This window comes from Artemia franciscana, chromosome 7 (genome assembly GCF_032884065.1).
Source record: "Artemia franciscana chromosome 7, ASM3288406v1, whole genome shotgun sequence".
NCBI classification, from domain to species: domain Eukaryota; kingdom Metazoa; phylum Arthropoda; class Branchiopoda; order Anostraca; family Artemiidae; genus Artemia; species Artemia franciscana.
In genome coordinates, this window is record NC_088869.1 from 55,493,469 (window position 1) to 55,505,537 (window position 12,069).

At 35.5% G+C, this 12,069-nt stretch overlaps 1 protein-coding gene across 2 annotated transcripts in view; it reads right to left on the reverse strand.

Annotated features, from left to right (window-relative positions):
• Positions 1 to 11,509, reverse strand: part of LOC136029480 (growth hormone-inducible transmembrane protein-like) — a 30,430-nt gene extending 18,921 nt beyond the window's left edge. Inside the window, exon 1 of one of the 2 annotated variants that reach the window (XM_065707908.1) lies at positions 11,414 to 11,509. The gene's annotated coding sequence lies outside the window, so the exon portion shown is untranslated. Of the gene's footprint in view, positions 1 to 11,276 lie in introns of both variants that reach the window. The other variant, XM_065707909.1, reaches the window with a different exon arrangement.
• Between the last annotated feature and the right edge of the window lie 560 nt (positions 11,510 to 12,069).

The following is a 12,069-nucleotide window of genomic DNA, read 5'->3' on the forward strand; positions in this document are numbered from 1 at the left end:
AAAATGTTCGAACCTCGATGGCACAAAGACCCCTCATGGAAAATGTGCACCTTAAATAGACTTTCTCTTGCATTTTGACCCTTCCTTCTCTATAAAAAGTTATAAAAAGAGTCAAAGCACCATAAAAAACTATCAAGAAGAAACTGAGTGTCCTCCAGCACTTTTGTGTTATAAAAAAAAAACATCAAAATAAACTACAGACTCAAATTAAAGAATAAAATAAAGAAATGCATAAAAAATAAGAAGATCACATCAAATAGTCAAAATATTCAAACATTTGTTCTACAATTTGTCTTTTACTCTTTAACTCATCATAGTCCATTGTAAAACAAAAGAAATGGCAAGCAGGCAAGACAAATATTGTCACTCAGGGTGGCAAAATAGTATTAAAAAAAACTTTCTACCTCCTGCCCCTCCAACTCAGATGGAACTTTAAATGGACAGTCAAAACTTACACATAGCTTCTCTTCTAGTGTATTCTAGTGCAAATTTAAATGATACTTTTACTAGCAGGGAGCTGGACAAAAGTTTTTACAGTACTAAATCTGAACAATCTAATGGGGAGTTGGACTTTATAGTGTGAAACTTGAACAGACCGTTGAGTGACGAAGTTTTAAAAGATCATCAACCCCCTCTGACAGTAGAAGCTGTGACAACATTAGAACATTGTGAGCAGTGTTGACTGTCTAACTTCCAAGTCTCAAAAAATTAAGTGTGTTGTTGCATCAGGCACTTCATACATTTACACCTTCTGTGAAGTAAACCCAAAAGGAATATTCCTCTGAATGAAGAGCAGATACAAATACCAGGATACAAAATTGTGAGCAGCCTATCAAAGCAGGAAGGAATGGGAATTGTCTATACATCCCAGAAACCTTCCAGGTAGAAAATATTAATATCAATTCTGATTATGAGCCTTATTTGGAACAAGTGTGGATATCAATAAACCTACCTGGTGAACCAATTCATATTCGTATAATTTACAGAAGTCCAAGTTACCCGAAGTTAAAGAAGTCCCTATATGAAGATGTAAACTGATAGAGAAGTTGCACTGACAGGGAACTCTCACAGCTGGGTATTTTAACCTACCTACCATTCAATGGACAGATGGCTGTAACTATTCTGGACAGAAATCAGTTAAACCATATCTTGAGTGCCTAGCTAACAATTGACTTTACTAAGCTGTAAACTTTCCAACTAGGTACCAGGATGGCCAGCCACCATTATAATTGGAACTTGTAATAGTAGGTGACCATGAAATATTATTAAATGTAACCCTAATACCGTCCTTTAGTACAAACAATCACGCTGCTATACAATGCTCCCTTAGACTGTACCATGAAAAAATTAGTTTTTACAAAACATGAATATAGAGATTACTGTCTAATGAGGCAAAAGAGTTGACAGGGTGTAATTGGTCCTTTATCACTGTGAATGATGTTGACAAATCATAGAAGATGATAAAGAAAATGCTGCTAGAGGTTAAAGAGAAAAAAACTACAGTAAGATGGACTCGAAAACCTAAAACACTACCATTTATGACCAAAGAAATAAGAAGGGCAAGATATAAAAAGAAAAAGTGTTGGAGACTATATAAGTAGAATGTATAACAAGAATAACTACACAAAAAATATACCAAGACATGAAATCAAGTCACAAATCTATTTGAACAGCATGAGGAGGCTATAGCAGTAGCAAGCAAGTCAGATCCAAAACACTTTTGGAATTGTGCCTCAGTCCATAAACCTGGCAGACATTCAGTTACACATCTAAAAGTCCATGAATATGTAGTAGACAACCCAGAAGAAATTGCTAATGCTGCGAATAGGCAGTTTACATCTGTACTTACTCTACCTGATAATACCCCTTTTCCAGCCCTCACACCTATACCATCATAACCCCTATGCCCCCAATATCAGTCAACAGGGCTGATATAGAGACATGCCTAAAAAAGTTGAACCTAAATAAATCAGTTGGACCTGATGGTATACACCCAAGGCTTCTATAAGAATTGCATGTTGAACTGTTGGGCCTGCTAGCTCTAGGCTTTTTTTCAAAAATCTCTTGATGAAAAGTTTATCCCACAAGATTGGCACACAGCTTACATAAAACCCCATACACAAGGGTGGTAGCAAAGAGGACGTAAGTAATTACAGGCCAATAAGCATCACCTCTGCAATTGGGAAGCTTCAAGAGGCAATTGTTACCACTGCAATCTTGAAACACTTAAAAGCCAATAAACAATCCTCATAATGTAAACACTGCTTTAGATCTGGTTGGTAGGTTGAAACAAACCTGATAGATGCTTATAATTAAATCACTAATCTTTTGGACCCTGGGTTCCCTGTTGACATTATACTAAGGCCGCCATAAAAGACTTCAAATCAAGCTCCGAGCATGACGATGTGGTAGAGTGGGAAAAGGAGTTCCTAACAGATAGGAAACAAACCTGATAGAAGCTTATAATTAAATCACTAATCTTCTGGACCCTGGGTTCACTGTTGACATTATACTACTGGATTTGGCATATGCCTTTGACAAAAACTGCCATAAAAGACTTCAAATCAAGCTCCTAGCATGAAGATATGGTAGAGTGGGAAAAGGAGTTCCTAACAGATAGGAAACAAACCTGATAGAAGCTTATAATTAAATCACTAATCTTCTGGACCCTGGGTTCACTGTTGACATTATACTACTGGATTTGGCAAAAGCATTTGGCAAAGTCTGCCATATAAGACTTCAAATCAAGCTCCAAGCCTGAATATGTGGTAGAGTGGGAAAAGCTGTTCCTAACAGATAGGAAACAGATGGTTAAAATATTTGGAAGGGATGGAGGGACGTTTTTCTCTAAGGTGGCTGCTATTGAAAGTGGTGTCCCCTGGGCACAATATAGGGTCAAACTCTCAATGTATACATATATATATATATATATATATATATATATATATATATATATATATATATATATAAATGATGTGCCAAAAATCCTTAATAGCAAAGTAAGCCTCTATACTGATGGCTCAAACCTTATTGGTTGTTTAGACACAGCAGAAAATATTGAGTCAAAACAACTGGACCTTAATGCATTCACTCACTGGATTAATATTTGGAAACTTGAATTCAATGCAGCAAAAGGTAAGAGTCTCTACCTTGGGAAGAAAGACTTGCACACTCAGTATCATATGAATTGTAGTGAAGGGTCTTGCAAAGCTATTTCCACCAGCCATGTGGAGAGAGACCTTGGTGTCCTGGTAGATGATGAGTTGAATTTCAATATTCATGCACAAGCAGCTATTGCAAAGGCTAATCAGACACTTGGCTTAATCAAAAGAATGTTCACTAGCAGATCTCTGACTGTTACTACTAAGCTAAATAAAAGTCTACTTCAGCCAAGGAATGTGCATGTTGCATGTCCTATCAACAAAACTAATCAAGCAGCAATAGAATTAGTTCAGAGAGGGGCAACAAAATGTATTAAAGGCCACTGTGATGTCCTATATCCATCCTGTCCCTGTAAACTCAAAACACCATCTCTAACATATAGATGCAAATGGGGCAATGTGACAACAGCATACAAGCTTCTAAATTCTGAGGATAGCATTTCCAACCTTTTCCAACTGGATAATTCAAAGAGAACTTGTGGTCGCCCTCATAAGCTTTCCCAGAAATGGGCCAATACCAGATTAAGGAACAATTCTTTTCAAACAGAGCTGTCAGTTTGTGGAACACCTTCAGTGAAAAACAGTGACATCTACCAGCAAGGAAACATTCAAGTCAGTGGATAGGGAGTGGCTCAATAAACCATGGACTGCTTGGGATCCAACAGATTAGGAACTACCATCACTGAAGCTGGCGGACACAAGATGGTAAAATTCTAGTTTAGTGACTTCTTGCTATCTCAGAAATGGGTTAGGTTAGGAAAACGAAACTTTCAGAGATGGGTCTACATGCTAAAGTATGTCCCGGGAAGGTATTTTAAAGTGCCTACCTCCACTCCTTCTCCCTCTAGAGGGCCCTGACCTTTGATGACCTTTAAAAATATGTGTGTTATAAAAGTGAAACCTTGCAAAACAGTTCTTTTGCTTGAATGAAGTACAACAAAATTGTTTTCAGCTTCACAACTTTCCTCAATCCCAATTTATAAGGTTTTAAAGATATGCAAATACATTTCCTAACTTTGAAGAAAAAAAAACATTGATATAGCTCAGAATTCTACTCAAATAACAGGAATTGCATTTTGCCCAAGATAGCAAAAAGTCACTAAACTAGAATTTTACCCACAAGATTTATCCTATTGCTAGCAAGTGTGATTTAAGATAATTTAATGTAAAGGTAAGTTCAACTTGGCATGATTAAGACATGCATGAATCAATACTAAATATTTATGTACATTAGAGGCATACATTTCTATCCCTTAGTAATGGCAAGGGGGTGTACAATTAGACTAAAAAAAAATTTCTGGAGGGGGAGGGGGCAAACCCTAAAAAAAGCCTCCATATACATATATTTTTATACCATAGTGGATGTCAGTTCTGAAATTAAGAGGAGACCTTGGGGGCTTGCCCCATGCAAAATTACCCGATTTTGTTAGCTTAATTTATTGTTTGCAGGAGTTCTCTTTAATTTGTTGTATGTTTGATAACTTATTTGAGCAAAATGTCTCTTCTTGGCAAACAATAGTTTCCTATTATACATCTACCAAGGTTCTATACTTTTAATATAATTCTCATCCAAAAAGCCAGGAATTTTACTTCTCTTGATCACCTCATGTTTGAAGTTACTCTCTTATTCTCAGTGCTTCGATAAAAAAAAGGGATTATTTTATTTTGGTGAGATTTCTTTTAGAATTTTTGAGAGTCCAAGACTCCTAAGTATTTTAAGACATCAAAACTTATCCTTTTTTACATTGAGATAGAGGTAGGCTGGAATTATCAGAGCATGCTTTTATGTTGCTATTGACAATTTAAGTGCCAAAAATGTAAGCAGTAAGAAGTATAATGAGAGGAAAATTTACAAGAGGTGGTAGTAAGCACTGATTAAGATCCTCAGAGAAACGCCATGGAAATGTTTTCAGTTGTGTGGCAACTCTTGCAGTTACCATTGTCTCAACTAGTGGAAATAGAGTCTTTAAGATTTTCAGGCCTTTAGAGCACAATTTCTATATAACTTAGTGGCTGAAACAATACCTCCAGAATCAGACAAGAGGTGGCAGATTGAATTGGCTGGCACATTTCTCTATAAATCAAGATGTTGTGGTGAAAACTGTTCAACTTTGGCAAGAGATTGAGACATTGAGAGTTAAAAAGGCCTACCATTAGAGCTCTTTTATTCAGTAAACCAATATTTGCAGTTGCAGCATAAAAATGAGCACGTTTATTCATGAACTTATATATAAATGCTCATAGACAGTGAGACTATAACTTCTAGCCTCATGACACTGCATTACTTGGAGGTTTTGAACCCCTGGTAGCTTTTAGCAAATGCCCTACCCCCCCTAACAAAACACCAAAATAGGTACATCATCTATGGCTGCATATATATATATATATATATATATATATATATATATATATATATATATATATATATATATATATATATATATATATATATATATATATATATATATATATATATATATATATACCAGGGTGGACAGAAAAAAAAACAGATTGAAAACAACTGGCTGTTTTTAGATAAAGTAGAGATTCTTCCACTATTTGGGCTGCAACATAGACCTTCTCAAGTCAGTTCCTTAAGCAGTGACTACATAGGATGTTAAGAGTGGTTTGTTATCAAGCATTTTCTTTTGCTGTCTTTAAAATCATCATGGCAAATTTAAATAAAAAATGGGCATGATTTTTTTCCTTTTTGTTTGGGAAATTGGCAGAACATGCTATGCCTTGTATGGGTTTTGAGTGATTTGGATACTTTAAATTTGGTTAAATAGATTTGGAATGTCTTACTCTTTCTGGGGCTTCTTTGTCAAATTGAAATGGCAGCAAGGGTTGTTATTTTATAACTGACGAGATAAACACCTCTGAATAATAGTTTGAAATTTTTGTATTGAAACCCAATTCAAGTTTTCCTTGTTTCATATATCCCACAACAAAAACTCAGGAACATAGAGATCATAAAACATTTTTCAGAAGCAGAAATGATGCAGAGGCCAACAGCTCAACAGAGGTTGATGGCTGTACCTCATGGTTTTAGTTCAACAATTACTACAAGGTGTGGACTCCAGACTACCTTTGAGGCTACCAACACCTCTGCAAGGGAACAGCATAATGCCATTGATTATTCCTTGTCATTCAAAGCAGCATTGTCTCCAAGAAATCTCATTTGCAGTGTAGGCTAACAAATCAAATAAGTGGTAACTTAGGAATGGGTCATGTTCAAGCATGCATATTACAGGACAATTACATAGCAATATAGCATATTACATGGTAGCTGTAAAAAATACTGAGATTTTGGAGGGGAAACAGAGCTGAAGCTTTCATACTGTATATGCACCAAGTCATATCTCTCCTCATTCCTCTGTGGGATCTACTTATGATTTGCACCACTATAAGTTCTTATTTATCTACTTAATATAAATTATGAGAACTTAGTTTTTGTTTAATTAGCTTATATAACTTGATGTTTAGGAGCAACTGAAAAAACAGTCAAGAATAGAAAGTTCAAGACTGCAACTTACTACTAGAATCACTCATTGACTGAACAGAAGCATTCAGCATTCCTTATAACTAACAAAAAAAAAGTCAGAATTGGAGACATTTTGTCTGAGCCCCTTATATAACAAGCAGAGTTGTAAAAAGAAGTGGGCTTGGTGTACTGTTTTTTTATTCAATTTATCAACAAAATAAACAGAGGTGTTGTAAGGATAATAACAATCATTGTAGATGTCACTAAAGCACATAAAAGACAGCATATCCAGTAGGTACCCTTATTCTGCAAGACAATATTGACAGCCTAACAACTAAATTATAGAACCTTAGTCTTAATTTTAATCCAACAAATCAAAACCAATCAGCTTAAACGAGAATAGATAGTCAACTCCTCCACAACCAATAATAAAAGAAAAAATATGACAAAAAGATACCCTCAACACAATTAGAACCTGAAAGAGATCTTGGCATAATCTTCAATTAAACTTCCATGAATACACATATCAAAATTACCACAAAAGCATCATAACTACAGACAGAGTTTTAATCACCTTGTCATGCACATATTATTGAAGCTCTATAAAGGACTTACAAGGCCCAGTACTGAATATGGTAGCATCATACTGCATGTCTCTGTATTACAAATTAGCAGAGACACCACAACAACAAGGATTCTGTCAAAATAGAAAAATCCAACAACATACCACAAAACCTCTTCTTGGAGTGAAAGAGATGAGCTACAAGGGTCAACTGCTAAAACTACAACTACCTTACCTAGAATACAGATGCAGGCAAGAGCACTAGATATAGATATAGAATACAATAAATAAATTGAAGAATCTCAGCTTTGAAAGGTATTTTCAACCAGTACAACTTCAAACCTTAAAATGAGATTCCAAAAAAGTAGCCGAACCACTTTTAAGTAAACCAAGAGCACGCTTTTGGAGCCTTCAAGCCATAGATAACTGATATTCTCTCCCCAGCTCACTAGTCAAACCTAACTTGCTTAATAACTTCAAAAACAGATTTGATCAATTTTGAAAAGATTACTTTTAAACACATGACATGTAGAGAAACATAAACTGACAAACTTATTGATAGCCATTTTGAGAGTGTCATGACAGGGAACTGCTTGAAGGCCACTGGGTACTTATATGATCAATGCCCTACCACTCAAGTTGTTCATTCATTAATATATTGCAGAACCAGTTTGTGTTAGTTTCTTTCAGCTTAGCAAAAGACAAGACAAAGAAAAGTGACAGAATGGATAGAAAATATATAATTTGGACTATATATTTGCACACTAGGTGGGGGGGAGGTAAATTATTGGACAGTGTGAAGTTAGAAAACAATTCTTACTACATAATATACAGAATGATTATAACTAACACATTGGGCATGCAGACCTGCTATACTTTATCCCCCTCCCCCCTAATGTGCAAATATATAGCCCAAATCTGTTTTAAATTATTCTACTTTTACTACACTTATGTATTTTTCATTAGGATTAAGCATTAGAAAAACATATTAGATGAAGGTAATATTTTAGTTTAGCTACTTTTTGCTACCTTGGAAAGCAGTTAGGTTGGGAAAAGAAAACTTTAAGCAATGAATCTACAGGCTAAAGTATGTCCTGGGAAGGTATTTTGAAGTACCTGTCTTCACTCCTTCTCTCTCTAGAGGGCAGTGACCCTTGATGACCTTTAAAAATCTTTGTGAAACCTTACAAAATAGATGTTCTGCTTATATGAAGTACAATAAAACTGTTTTCAGCTTTACAACTTTGCCTAATCTCAATTTATGATGTTTCAAAGATCTTCAAATACATATCCTAAATTTAAAAAAAAAAAAAAAAAAAATAATATGACTTAACATTCTACTCAAATAACAGGAATTGTATTTTTAGAACTAAAACCAGAGGAAAAGAGAGTAATATCTGAAAATTAAAGTACAATGTTGATTCATCAAAATTTCAATAGGCCTGTCAAGTATGCAAATTTCTAGGACTTAGAAATCAGAAGATGGTTAACATAGAAGCTTGGCAATACCTTCATAGACTATGTTTTTGCCCCTGAATTCATTGATATGAATTTCATTTTCCTAACCTAGCCTCTTTCCAAGATAGTAAAAAGTAGATAAACTAGAATTTTATCTTAGAATAATACTAGGTAGGACATTGATTATCAAATACCAGGCGCTTTATCCTATGAGTTCTGTTTTCAATGTCAAGGACTGAGCCAACTAAGGCTTGGGGTGAAAGTACTTACTAGCTGTAGTAGTGATGGCTTTAATCTATACCACATTCTTGGCAGATTAATCAAACAATTAATTATCTTGCTCTTGGGTTGATGACTGCCAGTCAAATCTCCACTGCTTCTTCTCTCACTCCTTATCAAGTTGGTTTTAGAAGGACTGGATAGAGGGGGCACTGACAGTTGAATCCAGTAGTTTATGACTCTTCTCAAAAAGAATGATTGGTGAGTTCTTGATTGGGAGTTTGACTTTGGTAGCTTCTTGGAGTGTCCTCTCATGTTATACTGGCTGGAACTGAGATTGCTGACTTTTTATTCTGCAGCTTGTAAGTAAGCATCATATTGCTGTGCAAGCATCTATAAACTAAAGTGGGTAGCTTGAGGTACCTGAGGTGGTCCTCATATGAGGTTGATGTAAGATTTCTTATGCATCCTGTTGCTTGTCTCTGTACATTTTTGATGAGCCTTATATCTTGTTGATAAGAAGGACAAGCAAGACACATGCCAAAATCAAGATGGGGTGAAAAGAGCTTTATAAAGTTTTATAAATATAGATCCCTGTCTGCTATTAAAAGTTGTTTTAGGAATCCAAGACTGGAGCTTGCATGGGAAACAACATGCTGAACATGGCTATGAAATTTAAACTTATCATCAATGATGACACCAAGATTCCTTTCATCTGCTCTGCTCTCTAACTTTTGTGGTGGGGCTATAGATTGTATAGTTAGCCCTTGGATTATTAGGTCCAAAGTTTAATATCGGCATTTGCCTATGTTGAATTGGAGAAGCCAGTCTTGCAGCTCATTATGTCATGCTGGATGATTTGGAGGTATGCAATACCAAAGAGTTTGGCATCATCAGCAAACAGGAGCATACCCTTGTTTATATGGTTAATATGTCATTGATGTAAATCAGAAAGAGTTGGACCCAGTAGAGTACCCTGTGGTGCTCTACTCATTACTTCAGCCTTGTCAGAACAAAATCGGTTGGCCATCTGTAGCAAATAAGCAAAATATCTGCTTGCAATTTGTAAGAAATTTCATTTGCCAGTCTTCAACAGTCTAAGTAATGCCAACAGTGGATATTTCAGAGTGTAGTTGACTGTGAGGAACCTTGTCAAAGTCCAGTAACAGCAGGTCAACTGGATATGCATGGTCAATTAGATCTGTGATATCCTTGTATGATCCCAAAAGGCTTGTTTCAATTGATTTCCCTGACTGGAAGCCATACTGCTTGGGTGACAAGATCTTATTGGTGGCCAAATGTTCAAGGATTGAATCATTGACTATACACTGAAGTATTTTGACAAAAACTGAGGCCAGGCTAATAGGCCAATAATTTTTAGGCTTTAAACAGTTAACTTTCTTGAAAACTAGTGTAATGTTCACAATTTTCTAGTCTGCTGACAGCTCTCTAGAAGTGATTCCTGGAAAATTTTCCTAAGTGGTTATGCTACAATTGCTGCAGTTTCTTTTAATAGCCTGGGATGTAGGTTATCATGTCTTAGCAAGTTGCTAGTATCTAATGTCTGTAAATGTCTGAGAACCTCTGTGAGCAAGAGAGTGATGCTACCCATTGGGGTTTTTATAATATATTCTGTGAAGGAGTTAAAGGACCATTGGGTTCAGTAGTAAAAAAGAAACAAATTGCTGATTTAGTGAGTTTTCAAGCTAATTGATGTCAGTTATCTCTTTACCTTCCTCTATTACCAGTTTTCTGATGCCTGATCTATTATGGTCTTGGCTAGAGACATACTGCCAGAGCTTCTTTGGGTTTGTCTTAGGTCTACAAGCTTAGAATAATATGATTCCATTACTTCTGCTACTAGTGAACCTTAATTTGAGCCTTTGGCTTGTTTTCCAGCCTTATTGGCCTTGTAAAGTAACCTCAAATCAAGCAAATTTGCACATAGGGAAACATAAAACTGTTCAAAGGGATTGGAAATGGAGCAGCCACATTTGGTATCTAAAAGATCTAGGGATGTTCAAAGGAAAAGGTAATTTAGGGCAAGCTGTCTGGGAATCATGGCCAAGAAAATGTAGTGGCTTGGGCTTCTGTTTTTTTTTATTATAATTATATGTTTGAGTCGATAGGAGGCACCAGCTTTTCCCAAGGGCGCCACTAGCCCTAGGAACAGCCCTGAAATGATCTATAGTTATTATATAAGCTACAATAGAATAAATATTTAAACAGGCAAGAAACCAATAACCAAATAGCCTAGCCTAAACACAATGCATCAATAAATGCAAAACAGTTGACAAATATATTATTTCAAGGCTATATCTGGGACTATATTGTATAAATTGACCCCTCTCCCCTACTCTATTAGGCTATATAAAAAGATTATGTCACTTACCATAAGAGATGCAGACAAATTAACTGTTGAACGTAAGAAGTAGACCTGATTGTTGCTTTAAACAACGATCACATTTATTAACCAAAGTTCTGATGATTAACTAAAGCTCATACACAGTTTATAGAATTTAGTCTTACCTGTGACTTAAATTTCTAGAAACAAAAGGATGATGAAACTACACACGTTTATCAATTTTGATTTTTCTGGCACATTCCGCGATAGCACTACCATCTAGCAAAACCAATAAGGCTATAGCTAGCGCTGAGAAAGCCGCTTGCGTCGGTGATGAAAGCTGTTTTCTAGCAGTTCTAAAAAATCGTTTGTTAATAATTTTAATCACTGGGTGGAATGCAGGAGGAGGCAATGCCCCTCTATATTTTTTTCCTCTTTTATAAGAAATTCTTAGTATTTATATATTCTAAAAATAAATAGAAAAACAAAATTACACCCCCCAAAAGATTTTTGAGTCAATATAAAATGTTTGAGAATACTATTAGCCAATGTATTTAGCAAGTTGAAACGCTACTAGAGGAAAATTAATAGAAAATTTGAAGGACAATTCTGACAAACTAATCAACCAGCAAACCAGGATGACTGGTTTCTGTGCTATAAACTACACCACGGTGAATTGTGGTTTGTGAATCGCACGAGCTTTTAAAATAATGAATGAGGCTCTCGAAAAGAAATGAAAAAAGTAATAGAAAAAGATATAAATCTGTTTTTTTTTCAATGGAAATAAAAATAAACGAAAAATGAAGAAAATTTTAAATCGATTAAAGTCTAACTCTATTGT